The sequence below is a fragment of the Suncus etruscus genome, chromosome 12, assembly GCF_024139225.1.
Source record: "Suncus etruscus isolate mSunEtr1 chromosome 12, mSunEtr1.pri.cur, whole genome shotgun sequence".
Lineage (NCBI taxonomy): Eukaryota > Metazoa > Chordata > Mammalia > Eulipotyphla > Soricidae > Suncus > Suncus etruscus.
The window spans coordinates 72,345,679-72,364,646 of record NC_064859.1 but is presented as its reverse complement, the minus strand read 5'-3'; the positions used below and the strand labels follow the sequence as shown (position 1 = coordinate 72,364,646).

At 37.9% G+C, this 18,968-nt stretch overlaps 1 non-coding gene across 1 annotated transcript; it reads left to right on the top strand.

The window, feature by feature from the left end:
• Nucleotides 1-18,515: 18,515 nt before the first annotated feature.
• Nucleotides 18,516-18,622, top strand: LOC126025113 (U6 spliceosomal RNA). The gene has a single exon (XR_007501159.1). It is a non-coding gene; the product is annotated as a U6 spliceosomal RNA (small nuclear RNA).
• Nucleotides 18,623-18,968: the final 346 nt, after the last annotated feature.

Sequence of the window (18,968 nt, the reverse complement as noted above, 5' to 3'; positions counted from 1 at the left end):
TCCTTTCCTTTCTCCTTTCTTCCTTCTTTCTTTCTTTTTCTTTCTTCTTCTTTCTTTCTTTCTTTCTTTCTTTCTTTCTTTCTTTCTTTCTTTCTTTCTTTCTTTCATCTTTCTATCTTTCTTTCTTTCTTGCTTTCTGTTTTTTCTTTATCTTCTCAATATATGTCTTCTATATCTATGTAATATTTTAATAATTCACTGAGATCTTACTATGTGGGGTGCATGGAGGGAGTACAAGTTTTAAGCTACATGTTTTGTAGTTGATCTCAGTTTGGTCTCTGCCACCTCATGTTCCCCATACATGTTTAAGGTGGCTCTGAAAGCTCCCCCAAGTTATTGGAGAGGTAAACAGGTTCTCCCAGCACTGCAGAGTGCAAATAACAGCACATTCGAGTCTCTAGCATTCTCCAAAAGGAACTTCTGGAACTTCCAATCACCATTTATTGACTGCTTATACATTTAAAAAAGAGGCTATGAACATCCTTCATTTTTTTTGTAGTATTAGAAATAACCAAAGTCTTCCAATTATTTTTTTATATACTGAGAAATTCCAATCATCAATTCCTTTTGCATCTTTTAGAAGTCAAAAGGCACTGGGATCCTTTGACTATAATGACTCCAAAATGATAAATAAGCTCAGCCTGCTTTCCCAATGCTGGAAAAATTACGGTCTGAAAAGAACTGCAAAATAGTCCACTCAATACCAATGCTATGATCTTATGAAAATTAGACTTTGTTGCCTCACAAGAAAATGCTAACCAATGTGATTTACAGAAATGCTAAGTGGAGGGGGCATTTTTAGTGCCCAGCATTGCCATTTTAACAGTGAGTTCCTGGACTCGCATCATCAGCACCACCAGAAACTTTCAGATATGCCAGGTGAGGGGCACACTTCCTGATGGCAAGAATCAGATCCTTTAAGGTTATGTCCAGAACTTACCATTTGACAAGATCCCCTGGTGGTTCTGATACATGCTAGTATTTGAGCCTAGGCACTGGCACATTGGCACTTGGTATTAGCTGTGATTAATGAGAAAATAGGTGGCATATAATTAGCCAGGTGGGGAAAGAACAGTAAACAGAAACCAATGTGACTTTGAGCCTATTTTGGTTGTGATCCCATAGTCAAAATCTATACAAGTATTGTTTATTAAATGTTAGGTATTTGCAGAAAGCCCAGTCCACACCCACAAATTATATGTCCTTTATATGAGGGGTTTCTGGGAGCTCTGCATTTTTACAGGTGAAGCCAACTCATTATCAATGTATAAATATGCAAGTACCCATCAAAGAGCTATATAAAAAGTATTCAGAACCCACTGTGGTAGTTTCTTCATTTTCCTAAGCCTGTTTTTTTCTTGGGGGTTGGGCCACACCTAGCCTTACTCAGAAGTTACTGCTGACTCTGGGCTCAGGAGTCATTCCTCGTAGTGCGACCATATGCCAGAGATTACAGCCAGGTTGGCCTTGGGCAAGGCAAACTTCCTAACTGCTGTGCTATCTCTTCAGCCCCAAGACTCTTGTATTGTACTAATACCCAGAGACAATAGAAATGAGAGCTGGAATTCCAGCCCTGGACAAGAAGCTTACCACAAAGAGTGGTGAGTGCAGTTAGAGAAATAACTACACTAACAACTATCATGACAATGGTTGTAAGTGAGAGAAATAGAATAATAGAATAATAGAATGCCTGCCTCAAATACAGGCAAGGGGTGGGGGAGGGGGCATTGGTGGTGTGAATGTTGCACTGGTGAAGAGAGGTGTTCTTTTTCTTTTTTTTTCTTTTTTCTTTTTTTTTTTTTTTTTGGTTTTTGGGCCACACACGGTGGTACTCAGGGGTTACTCCTGGCTGTCTGCTTAGAAATAGCTCCTGGCAGGCACAGGGGACCATATGGGACACCGGGATTCGAACCAACCACCTCTGGTCCTGGATTGGCTGCTTGCAAGGCAAACGCAGCTGTGCTATCTCTCCGGGCCCGAGAGGTGTTCTTTTTATGACTGAAACCCAACTACAAACATGTTTGTAATCATGGTGCTTAAATAAAGATATTATTAAAAAACAAAGACTCTCATCATTAGGGAAATCCAAATTAAAACAACAATGAGGTACAACCTTACACCAGTGAGGATGGCTCACATCAAAAATAATGGGAACAATCTCTGTTGGTGGGGATGCAGTATAAAAGACACTCTCATCCACTGCTGGTAGGAATGCCCCCTAGTCCAACACCTATGGAGAACAGTCTGGAGAGTGCTCAAGGAATTCAGAATTGAGCTGCCATTTGATCCAGCAATTGCTCTCCTAGGTATCTACCCCCAAGTCGGAAGGACATTCATCCCAAAGTATGTGTGTACCCCACTATTTATTGCAGTACTCAGTATAATAGCCAAGTCTTGGAACCAACCTCAATGTCCAACAACAAATGAGTGGATCAATAAATGTGGTATCTATACACAATGGAATACTACATGGCAGTCAGAAATGATACAATCACAGACTTTGCAGCAACCTAGAACATGTTATGTAAACAAAGCAAGCCAGAAGACGAAAGATAAACACAGAAAGATAGCACTATTCTGAAGTACCTAGAATATACACCAGATATACAATCAATACCCCATGATTAAATAACAGGGTGTAACAGGATAGAAACTTCAAACACTAATAATCAACATATACTGGGAGTAGAGCCCAAAAACAAAGGGAAGAGAAACAACACAAAGCCCAACTACACATTATATTATAAAGAAACCAGCAACAGCAGAAACAGCAGCATAGAGAGAACAAGTATGTAATCATCATTTTATTAAAAAGGCCCATAATAATTTACTAGAGATCTTATACAGGATTACAAGTAAAGATTATGATGGGAAATTACTGAGCCCAACAGAAACATTTCAAAACAATATGTTTGAATGCCTTAACCTTACCATATTTAAAATAACCTCTCAGTTTTTCTGTCCATAGGGGTTCCTGGAGACAAAGGATGAAAATACTACAGTGGTACCTTAGTGCTCAGTCACATGAGGCACAATACTCAGCATGAATCATGAAAATGGCCGGATAAAACTCTTTAATATACCCTTTATCTCTAGATTATGCCTTCTTTTAGGATCTGAAGCACATGACCAGCCAAATCACCAAAGTAACAACTGTGACCTACAGATTTTTACTATAGGGCCTAAGCATTGAACATGTTCAAGCAAAACAAACAGGCCCTTGCACTTGTACCCTCTGTTCTCATTACTTCGTATTTTTGTTGTTGATGTTTGATTGTTGTTTTGTTTTGTTTTGTTTTTCCTTTTCTCACTTCTTGTCTCCCTCTTCCTCCACCTTCTCCTCCTCACTATCATCAGTTCAATCTATGTCAAATAAAAACCACACGGTTACCTCCTCTATAGGAAAGGAAAGCTGACTTATAGGGTGCTGTGGACAATACTGCAAAGGGTAAACACCTACATAGATAGACCTCCCTAACACAGTGGTCAGTACTCGAGACACGAAACCTATACATATCCAAAAGTTGATCTTTTAATTTCCTTTCCTTACAAGTACTATGCTTACCTATCTTTCTGTACTCAGCACACCTTTGCCCACCCCACCTCTCTACATTAATATGTACCTAAGCTAACTTCTATAAGTTTATATGTGGGCAGGAGCACACAGAGATTGAAATCAAGCTCTCACCTCGTTCCCAGCAAGAAAATATAACCAACATCCCGACTGACTCATGCAGTGTGACCCTCCTAATCACCTCTCCCTAACAAGGACTGTGGCTTAATACCGGAACTATCTCCAAAGAACCCCCACTACAGGAACTCTACCCAAGACTTCCCTGCCTGGACCACACACCTCACAAGGAAATCTCAAAAAACAATGGGGAAGCCTATACTTTCATCATAAGTATAGACCTACATAACACTACCTCTTATACTGTTTCTCCCCAAATGTAATCTCCTGTTTCACTTCCTCCCTTTTTGTTTTTTTCATTCTTTTTCTTCTTTTCTTTTTTCTTCTTGTCTGTTTTTTTGTTTTGTTTTAGTTTTGTTTTTTGATTTGATTTGTTTTTGCTTCTTTTGGGTAACTCCTGGCAGTGCTCAGAGGTTGCTCCTGGCTCTTTGCTCAGAGATCGCCCCTGATGGGCACAGGGGACCATGTGGAATGCTGGGATTTGAGCCACTGTCTTTTTTCAGGAAGGACAGACTCCTTGTCTACATGCTATCTCTCCTGGACCCATTTTATTCCTTTAATTTCATCTTTTATTTAATCTTTAAAAAAAACTTTTTTTTCTTTAGATATGTGTGAGCATATATATTTTTAGTTTTTGGCATGTGTCTGCTTTCTTCTCTCTCCACCCCCCAAAATCCACCAGCAATATAATGTAGCACCACTTCTTCCTGCAAAGACATATTTAACAAAGGTAAAATTTTACATGTAAAAACAAGCTCTTATGTACTAGGGATAAAACTCATACTTCTTTATAACACAGGGACATCTCCCATCCTGAACATATGTCATGTAGAACCAACTTAGACTCCAGGGAACTAGACACTGACCGTCCAGCCTTGACTCCTGGATTCCAGACATAGAAATGACAGAGTTCTCCACAACAGCTCCAGGAACCAAATCCCCTCCAGGGCATTCATAATGCTGCTCTGTTGCCAACATGTGCCAGTTCTAAATTTATAACCTGACAATGAGGAAATGGGAACAACTTGATCTAAGAGCAATTAGTCCTTCCTCATCAGCCATGATAAAATAAAATCAGAAAATATGTCACCCTTTGACCTGAGCAAAAGCCAAGATTGCTATATACGGATGACTGGTTGTTACAACCAGGACTGGACAGTACACATCACGGGACCAACAACAACAACAACAGCAACGAAAAGCTCTATCCTAGCTTTTGGTCTACAATCTGTTCAGCAAACAAGATCTCCAACTCCAGAGGTCTGATTGAGACATCCACAACTGAATGGGTCTTCCGGAAACATAACGAAAGACTTTATCCCAAGCTTCATCCTAGGAGCAACATAATGACCAAGACCACCAACTACAGAAGATGGATTAAAATGACACCGAAGAAACAGAATTGCTAGAACCACAAAGACTTCATCATAAGCTCCATTCCTTGAACTGCAAGTCACCAAGATCTCTAGATACAGAGGTCTGATTTTACCATCCAAGATGAAGCAGAAGTCTTCCATACACCACAAAAGCACCAAGGGGAGAGTAAATGATCATGCAAGGAGTCTACAGTTAATCCCATGACAGTATACTTTAGGGGTGGAGAAACCCTGTAACTCCTAGGCCAAGGGAATTCCCTCTATAATATCCCCAATACTTACTGTGCCTATACAGGGAGGAAAAGAAAAAAAACACAAAATAATCATCTTTCCACACATTTATTTATTGATTGATTGATTTTTTGACGTCTTTATTTTGGTGTAGATATTGAAGTTACTATCTCCAATTTTATTTAATTTAATTTAATTTTATTTTATTTTATCTTATCTTTCTCTTTCTTTTTGCACTCCAGCATGATTTGATTTCAGAACCGAGACTATTGTGCTTGTCTTTATTGCTGTAGTGCTCACTGGATATTTAAGTTGATATTTCTTTCTGTATTGTTGTGGTGTTTCAATTACCTTTTTCATGTCCTCTCTCAAACTGAGGTTGAAAGCGTCTAGAGGGTCTCCACCCATTTTCAAAGTATTTGACTTCTTTTTTTTTTTCTTATTTTGTACCCTACCCCATTCTATTGCTTTTCTTTCCTTCAAACAAAACCACATAACTCGATTTACTAGCTCCGCCTCTTAAATAGAGGGGGAAACAAGGGAGGGTACCAGGACCAAACAGATATATGACCACAAGTAGTAAACTAGACAAAGAGGGGTCCACCTACTCTAGCAGCCTGGGGGGTGATGGTGGGGTATATGGGTTGCAGAAAAGGAACTGGAATGGGGGGAGGACAAATTTGGTGATGGGTATTCCCCTGATTCACTGTTAATATGTACCTAAAATACTACTGTGAAAGATATGTAAGCCATTGTGAACACAATAAAAATTAAAAAAAAATAACAAACTTATTTGAAACCTGGGATTACTTGATTATTCTGGGCCTATGAGATGGGCAGAGAAGAAGCTTCCATCTTTTCCCCATACAACATAATACTTCTTGCTTCAGTTAAAATTTTAGGCAAACATCTTCTTTCCACCCACCACCAGATAGGCACCTAAATTGTTTGCTTGGCCTTGGGGATTACTAGAATCAGGAAAAGCACAAAAGAGTGTTGACTTTCATTATCAGCTTCTTGAGTCTATAACCTTAAAAAAATGCAGCTACCATTCACTTTACTAGAAAATAGGCCCATCTTTCCAGTAGATTTTCTCTTCCTAGGAAGTTTTGTGGCAAGACTTTTGAACCAGTGCACACCAGTCATACTGGGTTCTAAACAACGGCTCTTCACTTTATAATGTGTGAATTTGAGCAGTTTATTTAGCATCTAATGTCTTAGTTTTCTCATATGCAAAGTGTAGAGAACAGTGTTTAGCCCAGAGTTTGAGTGTAAAGCATAAGTAATTAAAAGGGAGTAAAAAATTTTTGTCCTTGTAACAGGAACTCAGTAAATATGTCTCCTCAATCATTCAAGCTTTACTTGGACACTCTGTAAATGGAATATCTATATCTATATCTATCTATCTATCTATCTATCTATCTATCTATGTATATATATATATATATTAGTCAAATCATACTCACATATATTCTCTTGTGCTGCATGAAGCTGGTTCTAACTGAACCAGAGAATCATCTACTCATCTAGCTACCCATTCATCATTTCCCACACAATCTAGCCTTTCATCCATCTTTGAAGTATAAACTCATCATCTACAGGGTGTCTTAGGGACCCTTTGGATAAAAAAAACCTGCCTCCCACTTTCCCCTCTTCTATTGAGATCTCCCTTCAGTGCAGTTCCCCGCTCTAACATCCTGTGAGCACAACAGAATTCATCTCACTTCTTGCTGTGTTCTGTTTTTGAGGTCGCAAATGCAAAATAATTGTATTTACTACAATTAATTACTTTTAAGTAATTCATCAATGTACATCTTTGTTTATTAGAGTTTAGCAAATGTTCTCTAGTATATAGATATAAAGCACCTTCTAGAATGATCTGTTTTTTAGTTGGCCCTCTATGTTTGTTGTTAAAGCATTGGGTAAAAAAATCAAGAAATGAAGTTCACCTATGCACTTGCCCCCTAAATAGAAACTCTACTTGAAAAAAATATTAGTATAGAACTCTCTAAGACTTTTCAAGTTGCTTGTACTTTTATTCTAAGTCTTACCTGCAATTGTTTCCTATAAAGTAACACAAAAATCTCCACTTTTTATGCTCTAGTTGTACTTTGGGTCCAAAGTTCTGCATATTATCAATATTGGGGTATATGTCTATCAGAGAGAGAGAGGGTTGAGGCCTCATCTATTGGCTCAGTGCTCTGAGTCACTCCTGGAATGATCAAGGGACTATGTGGTGCCAGAGATTGAACTCAGGCCTCCTTAATGCAAGACATGCACTCAGCCCATTAAGCAATCTCTGACCTATATATTTTATTAATTTTTAAAATTAGCTTAATTGAAAACAATTTTGTGAATTAGTTTTATTAAATTTTAATTTTTAATGAAAATACATTTTAACAAAAATGTATTAGTATTTTAAAGTAAATGCAAAGGAATACATTATGAAGATACAAAAACTTTTATATAAAGCAGTTTCAAAATGCCCCAAATGCCTGCAATGTCTCCCCCCTCCCCCTCCGCCCCCATGCAGCAATGTTCATTAAATGAAGTCCTGAAATGAGGTAGCCAAAGTATTGGTTCACTGTAATCAGTGCTCATTGAAGCAGTAAATGGAATAACAGATCATTAGCGGAGCACTAAGTTTCATTTGCCTTAAACTAAACCTATGAACATTTTACAAGGAAGAAGAAACCTAGTTTCACAGGGCACAAAGTTCCTTATTGGAAATTGTGAGCAGGATTCCAAGGAATAGTCACATTTTGGCTTTGTCTTCTCTACATGATCACCTGATGCCCAGAATCATTATGTTCTGAGCAGATGCTGGCAAATTCAAGATAGATCTTATGTTTACATCCCTCGACTACTCTCTGTGTGCCACCCACCAGAAATGTGTGCAGTGTCTGAATAGCCACCATGAATATGCACTTTCTGTTCTACCATCCTAAACTAGTTTTGTGTCTTTCACGTGACTAGCTTTACTTGGTCTCCAAGATACTTCAGAATGCCTCAGCTCTACTCTTTCGGGGAGTACTGATAGGGGCACATTTTTACTCACCTCCCGAGTATTATTGCTAACCACAGTCAGGCTGTGTTAGAGCAGTATTTGCATTTAGCCCTACTCACTTAGGTGAGAACATTTCTGAAACCAAGGATTAGAACATTTCATTCTTTTAATATGGGAAAAATATTTAAAGAACAATCAACAAAGATGGGGCCGTAGAGGTAGCACAAGCAGTCAGGCGTCTGCCTTGCCTGCAGCAGTCTAGGACCAATTGCGGTTAGATCCCTTGGCGTCCCATATGGTGCCCCAAGCCAGGAGCAATTTCTGAGCACATAGCCAGGAGTAACCTCTGAGCGTCAGTGGGTGTGGTCCCAAAACAAACAAACAAACAAACAAACAATCAACAAAGAAAACACATTTGTAATTCATAGATGATCATATGACAATCACTGCTTCCAGCACAGATGGAGGAGATTCACGTTGATCAGAAACAGTGCCCAGTTTCATTTAAAGTATTTAAAGTCTTGGTATTCATAATAATATGACATTGAGCACAACCACAAAATCTAAGAAACCTTAAGTGATCTATGAAACTAGTCTTGCTATTTCATTAGAGCGAGGTATGAAATGAGAAATATCTCAGCTATCCCTTCCAAAGCACCTGAGATCTCTCTGGCCTATTGATCTACGATTATATACTGATACTTTCATCCCTGTGCAAAGTTCTCTGCACCCTGGAGTGAACTTTAAAAGAAATAAATAATGCTAGCATGTAAAATAAATCACATTAAAAGCACACCATGGCCCTCAGAGTGCATTCGCCACCAAAATCTTCAACCTAGAAATACTCTCTTTCAAAAAATTTTGTCCCAGCCACCAAATTGCTGTTCAACTTCTCTCCTTCTCCATATTTCAAACATTTGTATGATAAAAAAGAATTTGAACTAGTTCAATTTATCATGGATGTGGCACTGTACTAAGTACTATGTATATATTAATTTCATCACTATTTACAAGACCTTAGAAAATTATCATTATGTATGGTAGTCATTTTATTGATGTGAAAACTGTGACCCAGAGAGTTTTAAATAACACACTTCTGAATACAAAACTAAAAGTTTACAGAACTATGATATAAAGACAAACAACCTGAGCTGAATGTTTGTACTCTATCCAAATCATCATAGCTGATAAGATCCTGTTTTATTTATATTCATCTTTCCTTCACCAAAATTCTTGAAATAATACTTTTTGCAGATTTTATTTCTCATTTCTGTTTATTCTGCAACTCACTACAATTTGATTATGTTCCGATTTTTTTCTTTTGTTGTCTGTGACTCTCAATTCAATACTTCCCTCACCAGTCACTTTGCATAACCATCTTGATTTCTGACAGTTAATGCACACACATTTAACAAAAATTAAGGGTGCCTAGTTTTCCCTCCATCCCAAATTTTTTCATCATCCTCTTCTGACAATGATAGTAACCATTCATCTATTTCCACCATCTATACATCTGGTTATTATGTATACCCATGTCTATTGATGAGATGACTGCTGCTGAAGCATTTCAAGTTTACAAGTTATTTTAATAGTCCAACTATAATTTTATTTTCTTCCTCTGCATTATTACAGATTGCTGATCCAAAGTTAGCCTCAAATAGTCATGTGTTGTCATTTTCTGACCCAATAATTTTTACTGGAGACCTATATTTCCTCCCATTTCAGCCAAAGAAGACATTAAACTCTTTCAGATGTACTCCAAGGAATGATGATATTCTAACTACATCTTTTCCCCAAAGTTTATGTTGTATCATGGAGAATACATCCCCTTATTCCCCAGAGAGCTGGATTTTAGCCCCATTCTGCCATTTTGACCAGCTGGGATAAATTTATGACCATTTAATTCAGCTGATCTTCATTCCCTTTTGCTAATTGCTGGCATAAACTCTTCTCAATGCCTCACCATGGGTTGCAGCTAGGGACACTATGTATTTATGAATAGATCAAAGCACAAGATGTGCCTTCCCCTTGATAACAAAAAGATGTTGTCATAATTTTTAGGTATATGTCACTATCAAATTCAAGTAACAATGACACATGCACATGACAGATGAGTTGATCTCTTCTTTTTGTTTTTCTGGCTCAATAACAAGGGAATCCAAAGGACATACATACAATTGTATGAGCTCCTGACCCTAATGCTGAAGACCTGTTCTTTTCTGTCTGTACAGTCTCTCATATACTGAATGCAAACAATAATCAAAGATTAGAGGAAAGGCAAGTCCTTGCCTCTAGAAACCACTCTATAGGTGAGATTCTCAATTTCTTAATTTCCATAACTCTCATTCTCACAAGGCCCAGTACCTCACAAAACCTTTATAGACTACTTAATGGTAAGGTATATCCATGGCCTGAAATTTGCTTTCTTCCTAGTTTGTCTATTGAAACATTAACTTCCAATACGATAGTTTTAAGACAGAGGGTTTTAGGAATATGGTTATGTTTAGATGAGATTCTGAAAGTTGGAACCCTGTGATGGTATGAACCTAAAGAAGAGTGAGATCAAGGAGCTTTCCTCTGATTTCCCTTCATAAAGAAACAGCAAAGAAAGATCACATGATTGTCTATTAAAATTAGGACAATTACCAGCTAAAAAAAGAGCTCTTATTAGAACTTGACCTCAATTGGCACATTACCACATTGGTACCTTGATCTTAAAATTTCCACCTCCAGAACTTTGAAAAAATACATTTAATTAGCCTAGTTTATGTTTTTTCTGGAAAGCCAAGACTAGCCAAAACAATATTTTCCTTAGTACCAGATATCACCTATCTATAAGACTGCATTGTGGAGCCAGGGACATGACTCATGATAGAATATACTTTGAATGCTTAAAGCTCTTGACTTAATCACATATAAAGTAAAAAAAATATAAAACAACATCATCTACAACCAGAGACTATCTGCATATATAGCAAGTATTGATCTTCTGAGAAGACAGGTTTATCTGTGGGTTTTTTTTGCAACAATTTTTAGTACCTTTCTCTTTGTTAGCCTCCATATCAGGTGATAAAGTTATTGTAAACCATAGTACCTGACCCATGAGATTCAAGAAAGTAGTTGTGTATACTTGAAAGTAGAATGTCTTGATTATCAGATATTTGCTTAGGGGAGAAATAAGAATCAGATAAATAGATATTTTTCTTTATTATGAAGGGGGCAGAATTAAATATTTTTAGCCAATTGGAAGTTAGGCAACATAGATTCCAAGATATTCCTAATTTTTGCAAAAACTTTGAGTCTAGAGGGGCTCCACATATTACCCTCAATTTTGACAATTCATGGATCTTCCACAATTCACCGAAAACTATTAGGTTCACATGAAAGGGAAAAGATACAAATTAAGATCAACAAAATGAAAACTTACATAAACCAATATTTTCACATGTAAATCTTCACCTTGAAATTAGTATCGGTTTGCCTCCTTGCATGGATATTGCCTCCTTGCATGGATATGTGACAAGATGGGTAGTATTGTCAGTCAAGGAAGTGACTGGGCTTCACTATTTAAAGTTGTTACAAGATCGTCTTTGAACTGCCTTAAAAGCTATTCTCAAGGTTGACCTCAATTTCTAGGGCAATTCAAAGTGTCTAGGTCAAGATAAAATGTCATGATGCAAAAGCCCACATTTAATCATAGGTCCTTTATGTGTGTGTTTAAGGGTGCTACCTGCTACCTGAGATTGCCCAATCCTCAAATTGTCCTCCTTTCTGAACAATAATAATTTATTAATGATGAAAGGAATGATAGTCCAGAAGGCAAAAAAAAAAAAAAACAAAACAAAGAATGGACCTATCTAGTGGTGAGGCCAAATTATTTATCCAGACAATGAAGGAGTTATAGAATTCTAGGAAAATTAGACAAGGCTCAGAGAAGATGGAACTGTGGAAAAGGTGTTGCATTCAGGCATATTGTTTGAGGTTACAGAGAACTTAAGTAGGTTAGTAATTATGAAGTTCCCAACTGGTCACTTTTTTTTTGTGGACCTTTACTCATTTCCTAAGCCCCGGGGCGGGGGGCCTCAAGGGCAGCTATACCAGGAAGTTCTGCAAAGCAGCAGCAGAAGCAGACCAAGGGTGTGGGGCTGTCAGGTCCCTGACAATTATGAAGTTCCCAACTGGTCATTTTTTTTCCTGTGGACCTCTGTTTTCTTAGCTATAAAATTGAGAGCATAATTGAAAGTCACATGGAAGGTTCACTTAGAAGCAGATTTTTAAATTTTACATAGTCCTTAGCTTTAAATAGATGGCCTATACATGACTTTCTTTCTTCCATTTATTTCTCTCATACAAACAAGAGTGGTTTATGAAACTGCAGCTACCTCTCATCCATCAAGAATCTGTTTCTGGGGCCAGCGCAATAGCACAGCTGTAGGGCATTGCCTTGTACGCGGCTGACTCAGGACTGACCTGGGTTCCATCTCTGGCGTCCTGAGCCTGCCAGGAGTGATTTCTGATGGCATAGCCAGGAGTAACCCCTTGATCGTCACTGGTTGTAGCCCAAGAAAACAAAAAACAAAAATCAAAAAAAAAGAATCTGTTTCTACAGCCAACAAGAACACGTATAAGAGGAGAACGCCCCTCCCCCTTATATTAAATACACAGATACTTTTTTGAAATCTGCTCTCCAATACTCTGTCATTGATTTCAGCATCTGTGAATAAAAAGGAACTATCACAGGGTGTAATTTCCATGGCAACTGCCATAGTTTCAGGGGAGCAAAAACTTGGATTGGGGAGATAGCTTCTTGCTCACTTATCTTCCACTTTCAAAAATACCAAGTGTCTTCTAAGGATCATTTCACAATGCCCTCCAAAAGAGGATCCACTTTTAAATAAAAGGCTACTATTGATGGTACCAAACAACCTGGTGCAGCTCTGAAAGCCTCTGACCCCGCAAGTTGTTAGAAAGTCAACAATGAAAGGGATTACATTATGGGTGATAGTTTTATCACTGAATCACTCTATCTGCCTGACTGACTACCAAAAATGATGAAGGTATCTGGGAGGAGAGAGAGCGTGGGAGATGAGTGGGGTAGGGAGGTGGAGATGCTTTTGATGAGCTGGAGCTATGATTCAGTTGACTTTTAATTGACTTTTAAGACTCATCCTACCATGAGTCAAAAATAATCATTTCTAGGCACATATGTAAGCCAGTAGTAGGATGAATTCAATAGTCTAGATTAAGATTGTTATAGAAAAAAAATCTTAACTCTCAGAAGTCATGTTTTCACAGGATGAAACTATTTAATGATTGAGTATACACAGTAAAAATAAGATGCAAAATATTTAAGTCTACAGAAGTGGTACAATATGAAAATGAAGAACTGTCTGAACATGATATTGGTCTCTTACTACCAGGCATACAGTGTTAGAAAAGGCTTACAATCAGTTCCATACAGGTGCAGACTCATAATCATTATAAATAAAGGTTTCAGGAGTTGGGCTCTGCTTACTCTTCTTCTTTTTTTTTTTTTCCTTCGGTTTTTGGGTCACACCCGGCAGCACTCAGGGGTTACTCCTGGCTCTATGCTTAGAAATCACTCCTGGCAGGCTCAGGTGACCATATGGGATGCCGGGATTCAAACCACCGGCCTTCTACATGCAAGGCAAATGCCTTACCTCCATGCTATCTCTCCAGCCCTGGGCTCTGTTTACTCTTCTTGAGGCAGCGTGCCTTCTCTCCCTCTTGACACTGCCTATCATTTTTTATTTCAGCTGAAATGAAATTGGTAACAGGCAACCATAGTGCTATCTTCTTTTTCCTCAATTTTATTTGTGTACCTACTTATTAATGCTAATTTGTTATTATAACTAATAAAGTTTCAGGTATGTAATGTTCCAAAATCATACCCATTACCAGTGTTAGTGTGCCCTCATTAATGACCAGCATAATCTTTATTCAAAACCATATCTTCTGTAAGGACAGTTCAAGGATCAGCTCATTTATGGGGTCCAGCTCATTCCTCGGGTAATCAAGGACCTTATTCCTTATAAAGAGCTTTTTTGCCTACTTTCTCCACCCTAGAAGAGCCAGCCTTTATCAATAATAGTTCAGAGTCAACTTCAGAACATTCCCCACTGTTTGTCCTGATGTTCTTGATCTTGCTTCTCTTTTCAAGCTTAGGAGATTAATTAATAGAATGGACTTAATTGTGTTGTAAACTGTGATTCCTGATAATAAATATGGATGCTTTGTTTATTGTTATCTGCTTGCAGTGACTGACACCTAATAACAAAACAATCATTTGTTGGAAGATAAAGCAACTCTGGAAGAATATGTGTTGAATATTATTTGTTGGATGAATAATTCAGTCTTATTAAAGAGGCTATTATACAGAGAGCTTTTTAGTTTGGATTTTATTGTGTTTTCTATGCCATCTAACAAAGTACTGAGTGCTTCATTCAGATAGTAGTTGCAACACACTCCCACCACACTCTATCTTGGAAATCAGAAGTTAAGACCAAATCTTTAAAAAGGCTTGCTCTCTCTGTGGTCTCTAGAGGAATGCATGTTTGTCCTTTTCAGATTCCAGCAGCCCTAAGCTTTCCTTAGCTTCTCTATATTCCATGGTTTATTTCTACTTTATTTCTATTTTGACTGTATTTATATTTTACTAACACTCCCTCTATGCATGCTTGGGTCAATTTTTTCCTCTTCTTTCCTAAAGATACTCATTAGATCAAGGACTCACACTGCACAAGTATGACCTCATTTCAAATGATTTATTTACAATTATAATAAGACCCTCTTTTAAAATAAGTTCATATTCTAGAGAGCGTGGTGTAGTATTTCAGCAAATATTTATAGAGAACACAATTGTGCCCACAGCAATGTTTCTTCACCTTGTCAAGACATGATCATTTGCACCTATTTACATTATCTGCTTAGCTAATTATCATTAGGCAGAGGTGATCTGATTTGTTAGCTTTATTTCCATTCACAGTTTTTTGGTTTTTTACTTAAAAATGTTTTCAAATGGTATCTTAATAGATTTTAAGATGTTCCTTTAAAAATGAATTTAAAATTTAGGAATATCTTCTTGGCCCTTGGTTTGTCTGACTTTGATTGTTCATGACTGCAGGAGCAGGTGGCCCCACCACACACACATTTCTGCACACAAGTGACAGAGGCACAAATATCTTGAAAGCATATGGGAAGGGGGTATGCAGAGGTGTACTGGGAACCAGGATGTAGCTAAGAACTTTTCTGGCATGCAGGGGAGGAACAGAAATAACCATCAAATCCTTTCTCTGCAGAGAACCCTCAGTGAAGGGAATCAACAGACAAGAGGCACAAGTAAACAGGACACTAATCTGGTTTTGCAAACTGGACAGGTTGTGGCTCCAGATGGTAAAAATATAAGAAGAAAAGGGATCATGAACAACAACAATACAGTTTTATATAGTTTGAACATACACAGAGTTTTCTTTAATGGTTACTCCCTTCTGGGACTCCAGCTGCACAGAAGACAGAAGGGACAAACTCAGCCAAGACCTAGCCTGAGCCACTGGATCCTGCCATCTGGGCTCTAAGTTTCTAACTAAAAAAAGTCCTTGGTGGCGTTTTGCAAGGGTCTTAGGTAATTAGGCTGTCAGGTGTATGGCTGGGGGCTCACTTCCTCTGGGAAGGAGTGTCTTAAATCACAAAGACAAGACAGCTGGTCTGGGAGAAGTATGTTTTCCTTGGTCAATTTTGGACTTTGGAGCAGCTTCTAGGAGGGAACCTGGCAGGATTTTCCACAGTGTTGGTTGGACAAAGGCCAAGAATATAGGGACCTGAGACCAAGCAGGTTAGAAGGAAGCAGAAACAAAGCAAAGAAAGCATCACTTTCCAAAAATCCTCTTCTGCAAAGACACAAACTCTCAGAACAGTAATGAGCTTTTTTCCTAATATTCAGTCTGTGTGTGGAGAGTGGAAATGAGCTGTAAAAGAAGGATTAGGACTTTAGAGTCCCGAATCTAGTTTATTATAGAAGGTTTTCACCATGGACTCAGGAATGATGCTGGACTCTGCAGCTTCAGTTTCTCACATGATCAGCAAATTCTCTGTCTTCACAAGTCCTTTGCCTTTGCTGGAGAAAAAAAATTCTTAGTCAAGCAAAGATGTGGAAAGAATTGGCTTTTGCAAGCATCTACTGAAATCAAGTCTTGCTTCCCAAATGGTGTGTCCCTTTATCTTAGTTAAAAAAAAAAAAGGCAAGGTTTGGGCCAGAACAGTGGCACATTGGTAGGGCATTTGCCTTGCACACTTCTGATCTAGGATGGACCGTGTCTTGATCCCTGGATATCTCATATCCCACCCACCCCCAAGTCAGGAGAGATTTCTTAATGCATAGCCAAGAGTAACCTCTGAGTGTTACGGGGGGGGGGTGGCCCACCCCCCGAAAGGCAAGGTATGTAATTCAGGCAGGGTAACAACAAATTCTAGACCAAGAATGGGAGTCCTCTTAGCTCCCCAAGAAAGAATGCCCCTTGGAATCTGGATTGAATGAGAGCCTCTGATGTTCTTCTCTGGAATTGAGGTGTTCTGTGTGAAGAAGCATGGTCCCCTTGGTAAAGTGATCACAAACACTTTTGTCCTCTGTTTTTGCTTTATGATTTTATTTCAATCATCTTAATAATTTATAAATATAACATGCCTCAAATTTTAAATAATGTAAGAAACAATCTTTGTAATAAGAGATCATTTGGCAGTCCAGAAAAAGTATGGATGTGTTAAGAAATTACTGAACTTCTGTTGACTAAGGCACAAATTCTTATATTCTGATATAAGTGAAATTCATATAACCTTGTTCAGTTATCTGCTATCTCTCTGCCTGTTTCCCCAATATAAAGATAAAGATAGCATCTCTTTATCAAAGATTATCCAAGAAAACAGGCATCTTCCCAGAGAGAATTTTTATTATTCCTTGCTTGTCCTGCCACATTAAGAGTTATCACTAGGCTGTGAATACCTTTAATGTCCAACTCTTACAATCCATTGTATAACCTCTCTACTCACAATGGGTTGTATCTACAATCAGCATGAGTTGATAGTTGTTAAACTATTTGAGCAAACAGTGAGAAACAGACTACTCCCCTAGATCTGAACTGAGCAAGGCTTAAGAAGTAAAATTTGGTTCTCTGAATCATCAAACTATAGAAATTACAAATATCAAAGTATTAATTACCACTTCCTAAGCAGAATTTTTTTCTTTTTTAACTTTAACAAGGCCGCGATATAGTGTTTGACTTAGTGAAAGCTGGTTACTTGGACAGTGAGGACACAGAGGGAAGGTAGATTGTCCTGCTGGAGTGTCCTAGATGGAAAAAAATTAGTAATAGTGATTTAGGATTAATCCCTTGGCTCATCAGAAAAGACCTTCTGGGTAGTGAGAGTATCTGGAGAAAATTCAGGAATGAATACTTATTTGAAAACCAGGAGACTTATTGGTGAGTGTATAATTATTAGTGATAAGGATATATATTATTTCCCAGGAAAATATCTCTGTCTCCAGTACAGATCTCCTATGGTTTTGTGTTAAAAGGGCTATCTTCATTTTCTTGATTAGGAAAAATACCAAACTATTGATGTAATCTCTCTTTTGGGTTAAAATAATGCCATATGCTTAAAAATTATTGTAAGAAACAAAAACATGCAGAATGCTTTCACATTCAAAGTTTCCATAGTCTCTTGTGAGTGTGGAGTTTCAGGAGCAGAGGGCTAATATGTACAGCTTCTAGTTTTTTTTTTTTTTTAGAAAAAATAAGGACATATTGAAAAGAATCCACCTTTATGCACTTAATATTGGCAAGGATGCACAAACTGAAAATTAGAAATAAGCATAATGCATAAACAAACAAGGTTACTATGTCTCTATTTTAGGGTTACTCAAGTTCCGTCTCTGAGCCTGAAGCCTTGTCTTCTGTGCTACAAAGACCACGTTTATTGTACTTGAAGCCCCATCTGTTTTTGCCCATTTTGACTACCAGACCTAGTTAGCACAATATAAGCAGAGAGGTCTATCTTATATGGTGAAATAATATAGAAACCGTCTGGTTAGTTTTCCTGGTCATCTTGGGCAATTCAATTGTTTCTTTATCTCAGTTAAGAGACTAAGAAGGTAGAACCCATATCATCATTTTAAACAAAAGAAATGAAGATCTTGGTGCTCGCTTTGGCAGCACATATACTAAAATTGGAACATTACAGAGAAGATTAGCATGGTCCTTGCACAAGGATGACACGCAAATTCATGAAGCGTTACATATTTAAAAAGAAAAGAAATGAATATCTTGGGTGGGAAGGTATATAGGTAATTTTTCCAGGCAACAGAAAAGGGAGGAAGTTTCCCAGACCCTGACATACTAGATCCCAGTTCAATAGCTTCCAGTAGCTTCTCCTCCGTATCTCTAACAAACTTTGAGCATGATATGTTCACTGACAAAGATACAGTTTCCCAGGAAAAATTTACAGGAATTATAACAAATGCTCACATGACATTGGGGTTTGGTAATGATCTGCTAAAACTCTAACATTTGTTCAGATTAAAAAATAAGCTGTCATTCATTGTATAGGAGCTCTTCCAGGAGCACCCTGCTCTCACAAAAGATTCTGGTTT